This window comes from Pinus tabuliformis, chromosome 6 (genome assembly GCF_031772625.1).
Source record: "Pinus tabuliformis cultivar Carrire ecotype Pingquan chromosome 6, CPIR1, whole genome shotgun sequence".
In the NCBI taxonomy this organism is placed as follows: domain Eukaryota; kingdom Viridiplantae; phylum Streptophyta; class Pinopsida; order Pinales; family Pinaceae; genus Pinus; species Pinus tabuliformis.
This window is the reverse complement of record NC_142292.1, coordinates 1749795980-1749816535: the sequence shown is the minus strand read 5'-3', so window position 1 is coordinate 1749816535 and position 20556 is coordinate 1749795980.

The following is a 20556-nucleotide window of genomic DNA, read 5'->3' as shown; positions in this document are numbered from 1 at the left end:
AAGATGCACCAATTATAATTTTTCATTGGGCTTCTTAACATTTGAGTAGCCTTGTATTTCAAAAATATTTTCAGCATCGTTGGGATTATATGGGTAACACTCAGTTAGTAAACAATGGCATGATATGTTGGAAAAAGAAGGTAAAACAACTAGCAATCGACCTAGCCAAGAAAATTAAATCCATGTTAGACATCCTTATCTCAGTTAGAATATCCAATAGTAAGATACCCCTAGTTTTTGAAGATTTGTTGCTCTACAATCTAGGAACATTTTCTTTTATTGGATTCATATAGTAATTCAAATAGATATACCCAATATATCAAAGAGAAGATTGAATTGTCCATATGGTAAAATACCACGAAGAAAATAACATACCATCCCTTTGGAATAGTCAACATGCATGGTTTCCCAACAAGAAGAATTGTAAAAACAAAAGAAAATATAGAGATTCTAGTCATTATGATTGATACATTGATCATTTTGATTCACCTATTATATAATTCAAAACCTTGAAAAAATTACTATGAACAAAGGAAAAGAGATAAATCTTCCATGACAAGGGAGAATCAAGAAATTAATGGCCTATTGGAAGGAAAGAATAAATACATTTTTGAATTAATTACTAAATGCAACAATATAAAGACAATACAAAGTGATTTATTATTTAAATTAATTGAGGTGGAAATAGAATTAGAGGGGCATAGTATTATCATGGATGCAATTTTATTAAATGGGAGAAATTGTAGGAATGTATTAATGCATGACAAGACACATGGGGAATCAACTTGAATCGACTTGTTGATCTCCCCAAGGAATAAATGGAGAAATGGTTAATTCATTTTGGTAGTAAGAATGAAGACCAATCGAACATGGTACACCAAGTCAGTTATGATTAGAAAAATATTCAAATGAGTTGCTTGAAGTAAGAGTAACGAAATAAGTTGTTGTGGCACCATTACAGGACTTCATTGAGTGGTGACTCAAAGAAGATTGGATAAGGTAACTACTAAGAAATAAATAATTGATATTTCTCGCAATTCCACTTCCAACATGCACCAATAATTTAAAACAAGGATATTAAACACAATAAAAAGAGATACTTCTTCCAACAATCTAAGTATATTATCTATATTTTTTTTTCTCATCATTCTTCTAACTTAGAAATCATAAAACATTTTTTATTGTGGAGTTTTCCATAACTTAAGGCTTATTTCTAATTGATATTTCCTTTCTCTTCCAAGTATTTAATTTTGTTATATGGTTTGTGGTAGTGCAATCCCTATCCTTCAATGGTTGAATGCATTTACATTTCTCTGATATTACAATCCTATTGAAAATATGTTTGTTTTAAAGGTTCCTCAGAGAACTATTTAAAAGTGCATCTCTAGTGTGATCTCTGAACTTTGAGTTTTAAGTCTAAGTTTTCATGGGTGTATCTCTCTTCATCTCAATGAGTTTTAATGGACCTATTTTTTCAAGTTCTCTAAAAGTGTGCGCCATGATTTCTTTCTCTAATCCAAATGCTTGATACTTTTAATTATAATTACGTTGTAATATTTATGAAAATATATGAACCTTGAAATGATGAAATTTATTTGTTGTTTCTATTCATGTTTATCATTTTTTTTAAGGCTTGATCCTATGTCATTTTTTCTAATATGTAATTTTATATCATATAAGAGTACGACCTCTTAAAAATGAGGCGTGGAATTATTCCATCAAACGTTATCCTTGATATTTGGTCAATCCTAGTGATCAACACCCGCCAATATCAGTCATTACCAACACAAGTTTTTTTGCAAGTAGCATGGAGAGTTATCCCCTATGAGTATTAATATGGTGATATAATTGTTATCTCGAGTATCACAGACACTTCCGAGTGTGTTCATGTAAGTCATGTTCCATAAAGAATGGCTATTATAGATACCACTTCACAATGGAATGACCGAGGGAAAATAGTCATGGATCAAGGCCATAAGCATGTGTATGGAAACTAAACCTAAAGCCTAATTAAGAGATCCTTGTATGTGTAGTAGTCCAACACACATTAGAAACAATTGAAGTGGGGATATCACTCCACATGCCCCTAATGTGACCTCATGCTTGAAGTACATGATAGAGAAACTTTCCCATCAAAATGTCATTGTTACTAGTGTATTATACGTTCTTAAATGATATCTAGTTCCAATCTTGTAGGTTTGGAATGTTTTCTCTCCAATTATATTCCAAGGCCCCAAATCATACTTGAAGCCCCAAAAGGAAAAAGGAATTAAAGCAAATAAGAAAGAATCAATGGATTCTTCCCTAAGAGAGTGGCCAATGCTATTATCAGAAAGTTCGTGGATTTATCCAAAAGAATTCCCAAGATATAAGACATAACTCGGATAGACCATTTGTATATTTTCACTAGATCTAATCTCTTAACTTCTTTAGCAATTAAGGAAGAATATTGAAAAGGCAATTAACATACCTTAATCTTGAAATATGTTGATGATCCTTAATGATGTTGGTGAAGAAGACCTTGCTCGAGCCTCCATGAGATTTAACGTCTTCAAGATATCTAGCTTCAACTCCCGGAACCTAGATCCTACACATAAGAAAACAAGAAACCTCATATATTTCTTCCAAGCATCGATATGATAAAAAATCTATTGGTACCAATCTACACTAGTGAGGATAATACCTCTCCATTAATAACTAGTAAACAATATGAAATCAGAGACATATTAAGAAATCTACATTACTAATAAAAAATCATGATACAAAATTTTCACCTTGTATAAAAAGTATTTAGTAACACCTTGTCTCTAGCTCGTCATGGAATTATGTTCACATGTAAAGCAAACTTGTAATAGAGAAAAATCTCCCTAATATAGACGATGTTTAACAATATGCCAATACTCGTATATGAACAAATACTATCCACTATTGGTACATCAGGGAAAAAAATATTTACATTAAAATTCTAAAGGACAATCTTATTGACACTATTCCAAAACAAAACATTTATTGGTACATGTTCTTCAATTTACCAATTATGTACATCACATTCGCTTAAACATCCTTAGATCAGTTCCAAAGGCCTAATTTTGAGATTACTATGTATATATATATATATATATATATATATATATATATATATATATATATATATATATATATATAGATATATATATATATATAGATATAGATATATAGATATAGATATAGATATATATCTATATATATATATATATATATATATATTACCACTTTAACATAGTGAAAAAACTTTAAAAATATATTTACATTAAAGTTCTAAAGGACAATTTTATTGACATTATTCCAAAACAAAACATTTATTGGTACATGTTCTTTAATTTACCAATTACGTACATCAAATTCACTCGAACATCCTTAGATCAGTTCCAAAGGCCTAATTTTGAGATTGGTATCTATATATATATATATATATATATATATATATATATATATATATATATAACCATTTTAACACAGTGGAAAAACCAGAAAAAAGAATAATTTACATTAAAATTCTAAAAGACAATACATTATTCCAAAACAAAACATTTATTGGTACATGTTCTTTAATTTACCAATTATGTACATCGCATTCGCTCGAACATACTTACATCAGTTCCAAAGGCCTATTTTTGAGATTGGTAATATATATATATATATATATATATATATATATATATTACCACTTTAACATAGTGGAAAAACCCGAGAATTTTTATAGAAGGAAAATCCTGAGCTGAGGAGCGGGAAGAGCGGAAGATCAGAAAAACAGGGTTGAGGGTTCCTGCGCACGTTTTTCTCCATGGATGTGGTCAAGGAGGGAGCTCCACTCCCTCCTTCAAAGAGGTAGTGGCTAACAAGGGCAAGACTCCCCCAGAATCAAGCAGAGGTAGCAAGATGGAAGGAGGAAAAAATAGGGAGGAGGATATAGAATATAACAAAAAGAAGGAGAATGAAGGCACAAAATACAAGGAGGAAAATGACAAAAAACAGGGAACAAAAGACAGGAAACAAAAGGGACCATGCAAACCTAAAGCTGAAATCACTCCCAGAGTAATCTTAAATAATCCACAGCTGCAGGTCCACAGGGAGCACATGCAGACTTATGCAATCATATGCAAATTCATGGGACGTTGGCCCACTAAAAAGGCTTTACAAACATGGATCAGATACCACTGGAAGCCTAAGGGAAGCATCGATCTTCATCTAAGATCCAAGGGTTTTTTCACTGTGGTGTTTGCAAACATTGAGGGCAAAGACAGAGTGTTTGAAGGTGGGCCCTACTTCTATGCAGTAGTAGGGCTCTATAAGCGGCCGTGGATGATGAACTTCGTGCCAGAGCGGGAAACCTTTACCTCAGTCCCGGTTTGGGTAAGACTCTATTCGTTACCTCTAGATTACTGGCAAATAGAATCACTAACAGCCATAGGCAATAAACTAGGGAGGTATGTCAAAACTTCTGAAGCTACAAGAAGAGGTAAATACACCTCCTTTGCCAGGATCTATGTAGAGATGGACCTATCTGGAGCACTTCTGGATGAGGTCATTCTGGAGGTTCATGATGAAGAATGGGTGCAAACTATCGACTACGAGCATATTCCATTTAGATGCCGAAAATATCATGAGCATGGACACCTTCTTAGAGACTGTCCTCTCAGCAAGGTAGAGATCAATAGCAAAACTAACACAATGAAAGAAAGAGATGGATTTCACAAGGTAGCTCACAAACGAAAAAATGAAAAAAAAGGGCCAAATAAACACCCAAAAGTTGACCAAAAAGGGAGGCCGAATCAGTTCCAGGTTCTTGAAGAGGAGGAAGATACATCAGGTGAAAATCAAGTAACGAAGGAGGGATATGATAAGCAGGAAAAGGAAGAAGAACAGGATCAGGAACAAGTAAAGGAAAAATAGAAAGGGATAATGATGAGTGAATCAGAGATGGATATGGATAAGGAAATGACTCGGAGCGAGATGGAATTGGAAGACAATGAGTTACAAGAGATTCTTGACAGAGAAAACCTAGCTTTAGAAGGGTTCTTGAGTAAGGGAACAACGGGTGGGGTAGAATCTCTACCACAAGAAGAATGCAATCAAATAAAGCAGTTATTCTTATGGAAAACATAGGAAAAGAGCTTGGTAGAAAATAACAACGTTGAAAGACCGGGTAATCATGGAAGAAAAGCAGTAAAATCAACCCCAGAATTAGCTCCAAGAAACCCAGGGAAAAAAAGGGGCAGAAAAAAGCAGAACGAGCTTTTAATGGAATGTGGAAAGCTCATGATAGACTAGGTAAGATGAAAGATCTAGCTAGTTACTCCTTTACCAACCTGTAATTATGAAGTTTACAACTTGGAAGGTAAGAGGTCTAGGAAGCAAAAGAAAACAAAGATTGCTGAATAATAGAATGAAACAGGTAGTTTCAGACATAATTTTTGTCCAAGAAACAAAATTCTATGTTCAAAAGATAAGAAAAATCCATAGTAGATGGCTCAGCAGATATGAGTTTATAGAAGTCAAAGTAGAAAATACAGCAGGGGGTATCCTCATCCTCTGGAACCCCCAAAAAATAGGGATTATTGATGCGGAGGCATCAAGAAATTATTTATCAGTTGTTATACAGCATGTAGGAGACAGGGACACATATCTTGTAACGAATGTTTATGGCCCTCAAAGGTTAGAGGAAAAAATCAAGCTTATTGATTCCATAGTGGACCTTAAGAGCAGATTCGCAGGGTTATCATGGGTTATAGGAGGAGATTTCAACATGATCAGATCTCTCTCAGAGAAAAAAGGAGGGAAAAGAGCACTAAACAAAGATTCCTCAGCTTTCCGTTGTTTTTCAGAAAACATGAAGCTAGTGGACATTGAGACAAGCAATGGACTGTGCACATGGAACAACAAAAGAGGAGGAGATTCCCACGTAGCTTCCAAGCTAGACAGATTCATGATCTCTTAAGAGCTCCTGCTTCTAAACAAGGAAATAATAATTAAGCAATTAAATTAAGTAATTAATATAAAAATTAAATCAAGAAATAATAAAATTAAGTAATTAATTTATATCTCATCAATTAATTATTTATTTAATCAAATTAATAAATCAGTAAGCATAATATATATATATATATATATATATATATATATATATATATATATATATTAAAATATAGTTTATTAAATAATATATATATATATATATATATATATATATATATATATATATAAAGCATAAAATAAAATAAAATAAAATAAATAAATAATAACAATAATAAATAAATAAATAATTTAAAACAACTAAATAAATAATTAATTTAAAACACATTAATAAATTAAGTAAATCATTATTCAAAATAATTAATTTGATATAAAGAAATTAGTAAACAAAATAATTAAACCTATAAAATATAAAATTAATTAATTAATCTATTTATCCCTTTAAGCTATTTATTAAAGGAATTAATCCACCTACCTAACTTAATAATAGCAATTAAACACAATAACAAAATAAAAATAAAAATTAATTAATTAATCAATTAATAATAGTAATAGTAATATGAATAGAAATAATAATATAGGGTATTTGAAGAGAAAAAATAATAAATAAATAAAAAAGAAGAAAAGAAAAGATATAAATAAATGAATAAATTAAATAAATAAATAATTTAAAACAATTAAATAAATAAATATTAGTAAATTTTAAAATAAGCTAATCTTTTATCAATTAAGTCAAATACAGTAGTTAAGAGATTGTTAATTTTTACATAAAAATAATAATCAAACAATTAAATTAAGTAATTAATATAATAATTAAATCAAGAAATAATAAAATTAAGTAACTTATATCTAATCAATTAATTATTTATTTAATCAGAGTAAGCATAATAAAAAATATAAATATTATTTAATCAACTATTTTAATAAAAAAATATAACATAAAATATATATATATATATATATGATAAAATAAAATAAATAAATAATAACAATAATAAATAAATAGATAATTTAAAACAATTAAAATAATTAATTTAAAACACATTAATAAATTAAGTAAATCATTATTCAAAATAATTAATTTGATATAAAGAAATTAGTAAACATAATAATTAAACCTATAAAATATAAAATTAATTAATTAATCTATTTATCCCTTTAAGCTATTTATTAAAGGAATTAAACACAATAATAAAATAAAAATAAAAATTAATTAATTAATTAATTAAATAAATAAGAATTAAAATAATAATAATAATAATAACAAATAAATAAATAAATAAAAATAAGTAAATAAATAAATAAAAATAAAAAATAAAATAATAATAATACAATAAATAAAAGTAAAATAAATAAATGGCCGACCTAATTAATAAATAAATAACAATAAATAATAAATAAATAAATGGCCGACCTAATTCTGCACATCAATCCTAAATAACCTATATATATATATATATATACCCTAACATAGCTCTTGGATTCATCACTAATGTTGAAGAATATCTATTGTCGCATCCCCTGATGATGGACTCACATGGCAATCCGAAACGTTGGGTTCACAAAACTCTGTAACAGGTCATTCCTACTCTCTATCTAAAAGGAAATAATAGCTGATATTCTTCCTTTTGGAGGCTCAGATCACTGGCCTATTCAAATGGAGATCAAGGGCATTGGCACCCCAAGAAACAAACCGTTCAGGTTTGGAAATATGTGGCTTTTACACCCAGATTTCATCAGCAACATTGGAAAATGGTGGGATGAAGACCTGCAGATTCAGGGATCATCTATGTTCCTGCTACATAAAAGATTAAAACACATCATGCAGAAGCTAAAGGAATGGAACCAGAAGGAATTTGGCAATATTTTCACAAGAAAAAAAATCGTGGAAATCAAAATCCTAGAGCTCAATCAAGCTTTGATCAAGAATGGCTTTGACAAAAACAAAAGTGATCAAGCAGAGAAATACCACCAAGAATGGGAAAGGCTATGCAAAAAAGAAGTGATTTTCTGGAAACAAAAATCTAGAGTCCTATGGCTAAAATAAGGAGAACGCAATACTAAATTTTTCCACAGATCCACCATTGCGAACAGAACTCACAACAGAATCTCTTCGATCAAGGATGAGAATGGCCAAATTCATCAAGCCCATGAGGAGATAGAAGCAGTGTTAGTAAAGCACTTTCGGGACATTGCCAAGGAAAACTTTTCAGGAAGAGAACCTTTCATCAAGAATTTAATTAAACACATACCTAGATTGGTATCCAGAGAGGATAATGGTAACCTCAACAGACCTGTAACTGAAAAGGAGATCAGTGAGGTCCTCAAGGAAATGCAAAATGGAAAGGCACCAGGCCCAGATGAATTTAATGTGGATTTCTTCAAAGCCTGTTGGAATATTATTAAAAGGGATATTATAGAGATAGTAGAAGACTCCAAGCGGAACAAGACCATTTTGAAAGCTCTCAATACTTCCTTTATTGCCCTTATTCCAAAACAGGATAATGCTCAAACACCAGAGAAATTTAGGCCCATCGCCTTATGCAATGTTGTCTACAAAATAATCTCCAAGGTGGTGGCCAATAGACTCAAACCCCTACTACCCACGCTTATCTCTGGGGAACAAACAGGGTATGTTGAAGGAAGACAAATTCTGGACAATATAATTCAAGCTCACGAGGTGGTTCACTCGTTAACGGGCAACAAGAAAGCGGGAATGATCATGCAACTGGATATAGCCAAAGCTTATGACAAAGTGAATTGGATATACATCAAAAAGTGCTCACAACGTTTGGTTTTGATCATAATTGGGTCAGATGGGTCATGGCCCTGGTAACTTCGTCTAGCTTTTCAATTTTAGTGAATGGCTCTCCTTCTAAGCTTTTTCTCCCTTCCAGGGGTCTAAGACAAGGAGATCTACTCTCTACCTTTCTCTTCATCCTCATGATGGAAGGGCTGGGGTGGTCCATCAAGCATGCAAGAGTAATAGGAAGAATTCAAGGTCTCCAACTTACGGAGAATGGGCAAGTTCTAACTCATCAACAATTTGTAGATGATACCATGTTACAGGGAATTCCCACCGTCAAAGAAGCACTTGCTTACAAACAGATTTTGGATGACTTCACGAAAGCCATAGGTATGGAAGTTAACCTTACCAAATCAAAAGTCTTTTTCTTTAGCACTCATATTGCCATCCAGAAAAATGTCTCCAGAATTTTAGGCTTTCAAAGAGAATCTCTTCCCTCCAAGTATTTGGGAGTTCCACTTACAGCTAAACCCCGACCAAAGAGTATATGGGATCCAATAATAACTAAAATGCGAGACAAGGTCAAGAAATAGACAAACAGATCTTTATATTTAGCTGGTAGATTGGTTCTTACTAAAGCAGTTCTCCAAGCTATTCCAATCTTCATGCTATCAGCCCTCCCAGCTCTTGTAGGAGTCTTGTAGCAATTTCGGAATACCCAATGAGACTTTCTATGGAGCACAGAGGATACTAGGAAAAAATGGAATCTAGTCTCTTGGGAAGAGGTCTGCAAACCCAAGAACCAAGGAGGCCTAGGTTTAGACAACCCAAAGGTTCTCAACAAGGATCTAGGAGCCAAACTCTGGTGGAGGTGGGTTAAGGATCCTAAAGCCCAATTGGCAAGCATCTGGAAGGAAAAATATGCCAATGCCTGGCTGGATTTGGATATCATACATATGAAAGGGACAGTGAAAGGCTTACCCATATGGAACAAGGCCTGGGAGAACAAAGAAGTGGTGCAAAAAAATAGTTTCTGGGAAATCAGAGAGGGAGATCAGGCACTTTTCTGGGAAGACAAATGGCAACAGGAACCAAATCTACTAAAGGAGGAATTTTTAGGCCTCAAGCAAGAGACTAACAATCAAGGATTAGTTAAAGTGAAAGACTTTTGGGAGAACTCTCATAATATAGGAAAGTGGAGAATCTGGAAAAAAATTGAGAGCAGAGAGGACAGAACCCTCAATAGTAAAGCATAATCCCTCAAGGGACTGCTGGATCAGAGAATAATTCTAGTAATGGAAGGGCAGGACCATCTGAGATAGGGTAACAATAAAGAGGGAAACTTTAATATCAAGGAAGCTAAAGGTTTTCTCCTTTATATGGAACCCCAAGCTCCTAATAAAACCTGGCAAAAGCTTTGGAAGCACAAAGGATGGATGAAAATCAAACTTTTCATGTGGTTAGTTCACCACAGAAAAATTTTACCCTGGGACAACCTTAAAAAAATGGGCATGCTGGGACCCTCCAAATGTCAACTCTATGAGACCCAGGAGGAGATTATAGAGCATCTTCTCAACAGCTGTGTTTTCACCAACAGGATATGGGAATTTTTTACCAACATCTTCAAATAGTCGAATAGAGACAAAGAAAGTATTGCCAACACTCTAAACAACTGGAGGAATAATTTTTCAGATAATGAAATTCTCAACTGTGCCTGGAATCTACTACTGAGTTTCATCATTTGGAATGTGTGGAAGGAAAAAAAGAATTTTAAAAGAGGAAAAGTCTGCCTCTCTTAGCCTGGTGGAGCTGATAGTAAAACAACTAAAGGAGAGAGTGCGCACCACAGTCAGTAATCTCCCCAAAAATCCTCCCTCAGCTGGAGAGTTAAGAATCCTCTAGCTGTTAGACTTGCAGGGGCTTATTCCTGAAGGCCTAGACAGGATAGCAACTATGAGAGAAAAGGTGGAGGAATTCTAGCATCCCCCCACCCTGAAGGTTTTTTAAAGTACAACATTGATAGAGCTTCCAAAGGCAACTCAGGAGATGCTAGTTTTGGGGGAGTTCTAAGGGATGATACATGTAGTATTATCTCCCTCTTCCATGGTCACTTAGGAAATGCCACTAACAACATGGCAGAACTAATGGCATTGGAACAATGCTTAGAATTTTTTATACAGAGCAATTGCCAAAATGTCATAATAGAAGAGGATTCAGAGTTAGTCATAAACGCTGCCAAAAGAATCAGTAGTGGAACAGGGCCGGAAAAGGTCACAAAACAGTGGAGGTTAACTAGAGTCCTTCAGAGAATTCAAGTGCATCTACAGGAACTGCGTACTCTAAGATTTATTCATGTGAGGAGAAAGGCCAACAAATTGGTTGACTTTCTAGCCAACCAAGGTGTTAGTAGCAAGGACGGTGCAATCTTAAGGAAGTGAAATACAATGGTGCAAAGTAACCTAAAAAAACTCTGCCATAGGCAGAGGAGGACAAAGAAGAGCATAGATGCAAAATGACAGATCTTCATCAGTAATGGTCAGCGATCAGAGGACTACGCCAAGTGGGACAAAAAGGTGCACAATGACAGGTAAAACAAGGTCAGAGGTAAAGTGGACCATGTTCAGGACCATTCTAAGTGACGGGCGTAAGAGCCTCTCGGACTGTAGAAAGCAGCTTCAGAAACTCCCGCATCATCCCAATTTTTCAGTGTTGGAAGTCAATACTGCCCCTAGGTGGTTTCGCAGAGATCACACTGCTCTCAAGTTAAGAGTGGTTTTAGATTTTTGGCAGCGATGCCATAAAAATCATGCCACGTGGTGGAGGGCCCAGTACAAAAACCACTTTCCCCGCGCCATAAAAGTCGATTATATCGGGCGTGCGATTTTCTGCTCTGTCGTCCGATGGAGCAAGGTAAATCAACAAGCTAGATCCATCGAGCAGTTTGGTAGGGCCCAAGGGTTTGGTGGGGTAGGCGACTTCATTGCTATCTCATCGCTCTTTGTAGAGAGCAATTTTTTGTTCATTGGCAGCGATGCCATAGGTATCTTGACACGTGGAGGCGGGTCCGGTCCTTAAACCACCCTCCTCGTGCCCTAAAGTTCGACAACTTCGGGCGTGCGATATACTCCTCAGCCGTCCAATCGCGCTTGGTTTTTCAATGCTCTAGATTCATTGTGCAGTTTGGTCGGGCCATGGGTTTGGTGGGGTCCGCGGTTTCTCTGAGCAGTTTTGGTGGTGAGATACTTCGGGGTGTTGACCGTTTGCGTGGGGTTGTGGGTACAGTCAGATCGATTGGTGCTTTTTGATGGGGCCACGTGTCCTGGGGGCTTTTCACTTGAGTTACTTGGATGTTTGTTTGTCGGTGATCAGACCTTTGTTTTGATTGGTTTGGCCAAATGTATGTAACGAAAGATTTTGTTGTTTGTTGTAGGGGGAGGAAGCTTAATTTTGACTTCATGCCCTTTGTTTCCCTGTCACCTCTTGGAGCTCAAGGCTCTTGTATATTCTATAAAAATTTTCTCCATATTATGAAATAGAAGGAACTACTCTTGCCTTAGCAAAAAAAAAAAAAACATCGTGGAAAAACCCTTGCTGCGACTTACATGACAAGTGTGGATGCAAAACCGAAGTGTGAAACCCCACAAAGATCGATCCATATGTCCAAAGCTTATTGAATATACTAGAGATGCTTCTGTATGGCTTGCTTCATTATTTAACGCCGTAAATAGAGGAATGGAGGAATGCTCTTTTTCGTAACATACACCACTCACGACAAAATGCGCCCACAATAGCGACCTATACATCCAAGTTCACGTTGTTCTACATGACAAGAAACTTGACTAAATGGCTCTCATCTCACTTCCGTTTGATTTGGGCCAAACTTTATGGCTCGATGTGACCCGTAGCCTCGAGACTCGTCGAATTGCTAGGGCCAGGTCAATGCTGTGAAAGGGAAGATTATGCAGTTACCTGCAAATTATTAGGAATGCCCAAACAGTGACACCTCGCTTGCTATTTGTACATCTACAATTGGAATCCGCAAGCAGTCGCTGAAAATTGAAGATCATATGACATGGAGGGTGACAAGAATAAGGTGTTATGAGGGAGTTTTCAGAGCCTTTTTTCTTCGTTTATTCATGTTGTCATGGTGTCTCTTCTTACGTATTGCCTGATTTGCAATTCGTACCGATACGATACTTATCGCCGATATAAATCGCTCAAGTTCGTATTCAAGAGCGTGTGTGGTACATATACTTAAATGTTCCAATTGTAGTTTTTGTTTTTTAATTTAAAATTTAAAATTAAATGAACCATCGTTATATGAAAATTCATTAAATTATCCTCTAAAAATGATGTTTCTGTTTACTTATTTCCAACGTTAATTTCTCCTATCTAAAATGTTATATACCCTTTTTCTTTTAAATGATTTAGAAATAATGAAGACGAAAATGCATCAAATTGATTATCATTGCAAATTAGAAAAACATGTAAAATTAAAATCTAACAATATGAGTCACAAAACACAAAGCTGGAGTTCAATGTAAAAATTGAGATATTGGATATTAAAAATATGCTTTAAGTGATCTCTAAATACCATGAAATTTATATCTAAATCACTAAATAGATCCACATGAAAATGTACATGCCGTATACAAACATTGATACCATTCCTAAAGGGCCTTTTTTGTAGATATCTACAGACTTCCAGAAAATCTTCTTGAAAGCCAACAAAAATGATATCCAAATTTAAGATTGAAATACGAATTTAGATCATTTACTCTATGCTAATTTTGTATTTCAGTTAAGACAATGTTACGTATAAAAGAGACACTTTTAAACCTTATAAAACAATGCAATAAAAGTAACTAAGAATCATAATATGTCAAACTAGAACAATTCAATCACCAAAGTTAAAAAGTTAAAACATAGTTTAAGAGTTATGTGCTTATGCAAAATTCTAATAGAAATAAAAAATTTATGATCATTACCATCAATGAAGAATTATAGAAAATGTCAAAAAGTTAAAAATTGTTTAATATTTATGTACTCATACAAAATTCTAATAGAAATAAAAATTTTGTGATCATTACTATCAATGAAGAGCCAAATTATCTTAATGTGTTGTTGTATCCTCTACAACACCACCCAAATTTTTGGGCATATTCAAAATTTTGGGTACCCCACCACTCGCCCCAATCTACTAGGATTTCGATAAGGCCTTCAACTAGATACTCTCCTCGTGACCTTGCATATCCAACCCCTTTGGTGTGCCCACTGATGTTTCATACATTGCATCTGCACATCATGTTTTATCCCAGACATAGGCCTTAGGATCACATTAGGGTTTCAAAGATTAATGGCTTCATTGATGTGTTAAGAGTCTCTCATGATTTTGAAACTCATCTTCGCATGATATGCATCATGATCAGTAGAAGTCCTATATTTGAACAAGCATGTGTTAAAGTTGGCTTCCCTTACGATTGACAATATTAGGGTTTGGGAGAAACCCTAGATTTTCAAAAGAGTGATCCCCTTCCTTTTGTTACCAAATTCACATGCCTCTAGGGGTGCATTCTCATTGGCATCCCATGGCGTTATGGTGAGAGTCATCTCAAAACATTTTCCCCAGGTCCTTGGCCAATCCTTCACCTCAGCATGTGCATTAGGGTTTATGAGAATCATTACTTTCCCTTAGCATCTTTATAACCCTAGGGGAATGTGATTGAAGGCCCAACCCTTCTATGAAATAATCCTCACTCACTAGGGTTTATGGGAATACATTTTGTCGATGGAACTGCCTCACCATCATCCTCGTCCCTTCCAAATGTATTTAGGTTTCTGTATTGTTATCCCCATCTTGTGAATCTAAAATGTAGAACAACTTGTAGATTCACAAGCTCATGTAATATACTAAAACAAGAGACACGGATCTACTTCTACTCTTTACAAATGAAACCCATAAACATCGAGCAAACAATAATCAATAGAGGAAGACAATTAAAGGCACATAACACAATAAATATCTGGGGAAAGACACAACTCAAAACCCCACTATCTGTTTTGTATTAATCCAAAAAATAAAGATGAAATTACAATGCTTGTTCTCTCTAGAACAATCCTAGCACTCAGCAAATTCAATCTCCAACTCATAAGAAAGCGCAAGGCCAAAGCTTAGCCAATTAACAAGCCCTCCAAGTCTCTATTCGAATGTGTAATTCCTATGGAGAATATCTTGTATTTAAAGGGAAATAAAGCCTCTAAAAATAGTGCAATCCCTTAAGGATCAGTTCCTGATTGCATGCACTATCAGTGCAACTCAGAATAATCTAAAACAAATAGTACATTGTCCCTGCACTCTAGTCTCAACTGGGTTTTTCTCATAATCAACATGCATGAGTTTCTGATGGTGGAATCTTCAGTTAACTAGAGGAGCACTAATTAGGTCAGTAGTATCCCAACTGACTCTTTACTCACTATCAGTTCTTGAAACTGATTGGAACTAATTTAAGTGGACTTAACTCAACAAACTGAGTTAACTAATTACAACTCATTGATAACTCATCCTGAACTCCTATAAGTTAGGGAGAACATACACATGTCTTCTAAAAGACTTTCAATTTGAATTTACTAAAATAATTAAGTTAATTAAACCTAATTAATTATTTTCAAATTGCTATGAAAAAAGAATTCTATTTTAATTCACAGTTTAATTCAATGACAAATTAAACTGGAATTTCTTCTTGCCATTTCTCAACACTCCCTCTCAACAAGAAAGGGATTATCCATTACCCCAATCCTGTCTCTGTGAAACTCGAATGTACATCTTGGTAATGCCTTTGTCAAGATGTCAACATCTTGCTCCTCCGTGGGAATGTAATCTAACAACATGATCTGCCTCAATACACAATCTCTGAGATGGTGATACCAGATATCTATATGCTTGGACTGATCATGAAAAACTGTATTTTCAGAGTATTTGATACAACTATGACTATCACAATAAATCACTGACGGATCCATCTGCTAACCAAACATACCAACCAAGATCTTCCTCATCCAGATAGCCTCACATGTTTCTTGACTTGCAGCGATGTACTCTGCCTTTGCCGAATTGGGTGTAACCGATCTCTGTTTCCTTTTGTATAAAGAAACTGCAGCTGATCCAGTACTAAAGATCCCTCCTAATGTGCTCTTCATGTCATATGGAATCCCCACCCAATCTGCATCAGTGAAGCCTTAAATATTTAGTCCCTCTGTCTATCTATACCATAACCCAAATTGAATAGTGCCTCTGAGGTATCTTAGTACGTGCTTTTCTGCCTTCCAATATAGTTTGGTAGGCCTAACCATCACTTGAGTAAGCTGGTTAACTGCATAACGTATATCTGGTCATGTATTCACCAAATACATTAGTGAACCCACAAGCTTCCTATAAACAGTAGCTTCCACTACTTCTCCTGAAGTAGCATCCTCCTTCCTCTAGTCACCAGCTATGGGAGTCTCCATGGGTTTACTGCTCTCCATGCTGAATCTTCTGAGTATCTTATTGGCATACTTGCCTTGAGAAGCAAACAACTCCCCATCTCCCTGCCATACCTCCATGACAAGAAAGTAATGCATGAACCCCATGTCCTTCATCTCAAACCCTCTTGCAAGGTCCTCCTTGCAAGATTTTATGAGCTTCTCATCACCTGTTAGTATGAGATCATCTACATCAAGTACAATGATCAAAAGCTTACCTTCCACCACTATGTGATACAAGTTCGCATCCGCTTCACTCTTCGTGAAGCCAAACCCAGTGAAGTAGTTATCTATCCTAGAGTACCAAGCATGGGGTTCTTGCTTCAACCCATACAATCCTCTCTTGAGTCGGCACACATGCGACTCATGGTCCAAGGTTTCAAAACCTTCTGGAAGCTCTATGTACACCTCTTCCTCAGTCATGCCATAGAGGAAGACAGTCTTCACATCCATCTAATGGATATTCCAACCCATATGTGCAGATAGTGCAAAAATAGGTTTGATAGATGAGTACCTTGAAACGGGAGCGAATGTTTCATCATAGTCAATCCCCTCTACCTATGAAAAGCCACGAGCCACAAATCTAGCCTTATGCTTCTCCGCACTACCATCTGCAGCTTGTTTTACCTTGTAAAGCCAACACGAGCTCACAACTAACTTGTCCTCCTGTCTCTGGACCACATCCAAAACACTGTTTCGAACTACGGAGTCAAACTCATCCACCATCGCATCAACCCAAACTGGTTGCTACACTGCTTCCTGAAAGGTAGATGGCTTTGTCACAACACATGCACCCATAAGTGCCATGTATCCAGTGTACCTCTCTTGTGACCTCCTCTATCTAAGCTGAGAAATAGCGTGCTCCAACATTCTCCTGTGCATCATCCAATAATCTGTCAGCCTCCCTAGTGCGCTTTCTTCCCTCTCTGAAAGACTCTCCCTAAGTGGATTTCTCCACTCCCGGAACCTCTACATGTGGCTGCTCCACATAATCTAAGGCTCCTCAACCTTAGGAACTAAAATTTCCCCCTCTGCATGTAGCTCAAACTCCCTCTCAAGGGATACTCACATGGCCTTCTCCTCATCAAGCTTGACATCCCTGCGAACCACTCTCATTCAACTAGTTTGCATGTACACCTGATAGTTGTGGGGAGTATCAGTGTAGCCCACAAAGATCTCCAAATCTGCTTTTGGCTCAAGCTTCTTCCATGCATCTTTGGTTACATGACAATAAATTGATGAGCCAAAAATCCTTAAGTGACCAACATATGGCATCTCACCAGAATAAGCTTCCTCTGGTGTTTTACTCTCAAGTATCCGATGTGGGCTACGGTTCTGAACATAAACCATTGTGTTGCATGCCCCAGCCCATAAGTGTAGTGGTAGGCCCTTATCATGCAACATCGCCCTTGTTGCCCCTACTATGCTATTGTTCTTCCTCTTAGCAACCCCATTTTTTTTAGGGTTATGAGGTGCCGTCAAATCTTGTTTAATCCCTTTTGCTGAAAATAAGCTATTAAACTCATTAGAGACATATTCTCCACCATTATCACTTCATAGAAATTTAAACTTCTTGCCTGACTCTTTCTTGAACAATGCTTTGAATTCACAAAACTTTGTGAATGTCTCATTATTTCTCTACATGAAAGATATCCAGCATTTACGAGAATATTCATGTACAAATATAACATAATACCTGTGTTTGGCAGTTGATACTATCGAGAATGGTCCACACACATCTGAATGGACTCTCTCCATAATAGACTCTGATCGACTGTCTCTATCTCTAAAGGAAGACTTGGTGTATTTTCCCAAAGTACAACCCTTACATGTATCAACCTGCTTAAGCGTACCTTTGGGAAGACCGATAGAGATTTGTTGCAATATCTTCAAAGCCCAATGATGCAAGTGGCCCAATCATTTGTGCCACAACTCGCTGACATCTCGGCTCAACATCTTTTCTTCTTTTGAACTCAAAGGAGCACAATCCTATACCTATATCTTATAGATATTCTAAACTCAAACCCTTATCTTCTTTACTTGACCCGTGGCTATGTGTCGAAGGAATGTCTTTCCTTCCTTTTGAAAAGATCACATCATAGCCCCTATCCTCAAGCATGGCAACGAATACCAAGTTCTTCGTCAGTCCTAGTCCATGCATAACATTCTTCAAGGTGAGTGGAGCTGCATTCTCCCTCTAAAAAGTAATAGTGCCCACACCAGTAACACTATACTTACTGTCATCACCCATCTTGATATGCATCTTGAGATCTTTCTCCTCCAGTTCACTGAACAACTCTTTGTCTCTTGTCAATTTTGGAAAGAAGCTCCACTCTCTATGTACCAGACACTTCCCATCATTGAAGACACCATGTATACAATTAGGGAAGAGTCCAATTTGAATTGGGAGGCCAAAGCCTCACTCGCAGCTCCTCCTGATGACTTCTCCTTGGACTTCTTCAATGGAAAATTTGTAGCAAAGTGACCCATCTTGTAACAATGAAAGCATTTAACTTTTGTCATGTCCTTCTTCTTACCTCCATGATAAGAATATGATTTGTAATGAGAAATTTTACCTTTCACCTTCCTTGCCTTAATCATTAAGGCACAATTCTCTTCATCATTAGTCTTTGATGAAGAGCCATCCCTCGTGTTCCTCCTAATCTCATCTTGCATCAAATATGACCATAGTCATTCCTAATTTGGAAGCTTCTCCCGACCATTGACAAAGTCTTGATAACTATGCCAACTCTTTGGGAGTCCAAGAAGACAAAGTCTCACCATATCCTCCCCGAAAACTGTGATTCCAACACTTCCAAGTTCATCCTGACATTGAGTTAACTTGGTCAAGTACTTTGGAATCCTCTTGCCTTTCTCCATATTGATTTTATGAAGTTTATCCTTCAGTGCCAACTTCCTTTGATCACTGCTATTCTGATATAACTCCGTCAATGTTTTCCACATAGCATGCAGAGTTTCCTTTTCATGGAGACTTAAGAGAATGTGGTCTCGAAATCACTCAAGAATTATCCACCTTACCTTCGCCACACACTTCCTCCATTTGGCCAATTTCTGTGCATTTGTAGCTGTTGCCTTGGGGACTTTTGATCAATGAATTCCTTCAAGTCATTATCTTCTAGCACAGCCTCCATCCTGTCCCTCCAGGATATAAAATTTGAGCTTCCTTCGAAGGAATACTCAAGCCTCAACCCATGGAATGCCATCTGCCAATCCTGAAGTATGTATGCAAATTCGACTTTCACCTGTAACCCAGAAACTAAAAACTTCAAAATCTCACTTAGAGAGGTGATTTTAAATCAGCGATATCTCCCTCATCCGAACTCTGATTCGGTTGATTTTTTTTTTTTGAATTTGGGTATCATTTCCCAAGGAATCCAAATACACAATTTTTTTCTGAAAATTTTGCATAGAAATTCTCAGAAATTTTCTGCAAACTCTTGGCTCAAAAAATAATCTTTCTCCGATACCATGTAGAACAAGATGTGGATTCAAAAGCTCATGTAATCTACCAAAACAAGAGACAAGAATCTACTTCTGCTCTTTACAGTGGAAGCCCATAAAAATAGAGCAAACAATAATCAATAGAGGAAGATAATCAAAGGAACATAACATAATAAATATCCAGGGAAATCCAAAGACTCAAAACCCCACTATCTATTTTGTATTAGTCCAGAAAATCGAGATGAAATTACAATGCTTGTTCTCTCTAGAACAATCCTAGAACTCAACAAATACAATCTCCAACTCATAAGAAGGCTCAAGGCCAAAGCTTAGTCAATAAACAAGCCCTCCAAGCCTCTATTCCAAGGTGTAATTCCTATGGACAATATCTTGTATTTAAAGGGAAGTAAATCCTCTAAAAATAGCGCAATCCCTCAAGGATCAATTCCTGATTGCATTCACTATTAATGCAACTCAGAAAAATCTAAAACAAATAGTACATTGTCCCCGCACTCTAGTCTCAACTAGTTCTTTCTCATAATCAACATGCATGAGTTTCTGATGGTGGAATATTCAGTTAACTAGAGTAGCACTAATTAGGTCACTAGTGTCCGAACTGAATCTTTACTCACCATTAGTTACTGAATCTGATTGGAACTAATTTAACTGGACTTAACTCAATAAACTGAGTTAACTAGTTACAACTCATTCATAACTCATCCTGAACTCCTATAAGTTAGGGAGAACATATACATGTCTTCTAAAATACTTCCAATTCGAATTTACTAAATTAATTAAGTTAAATAAACTTAATT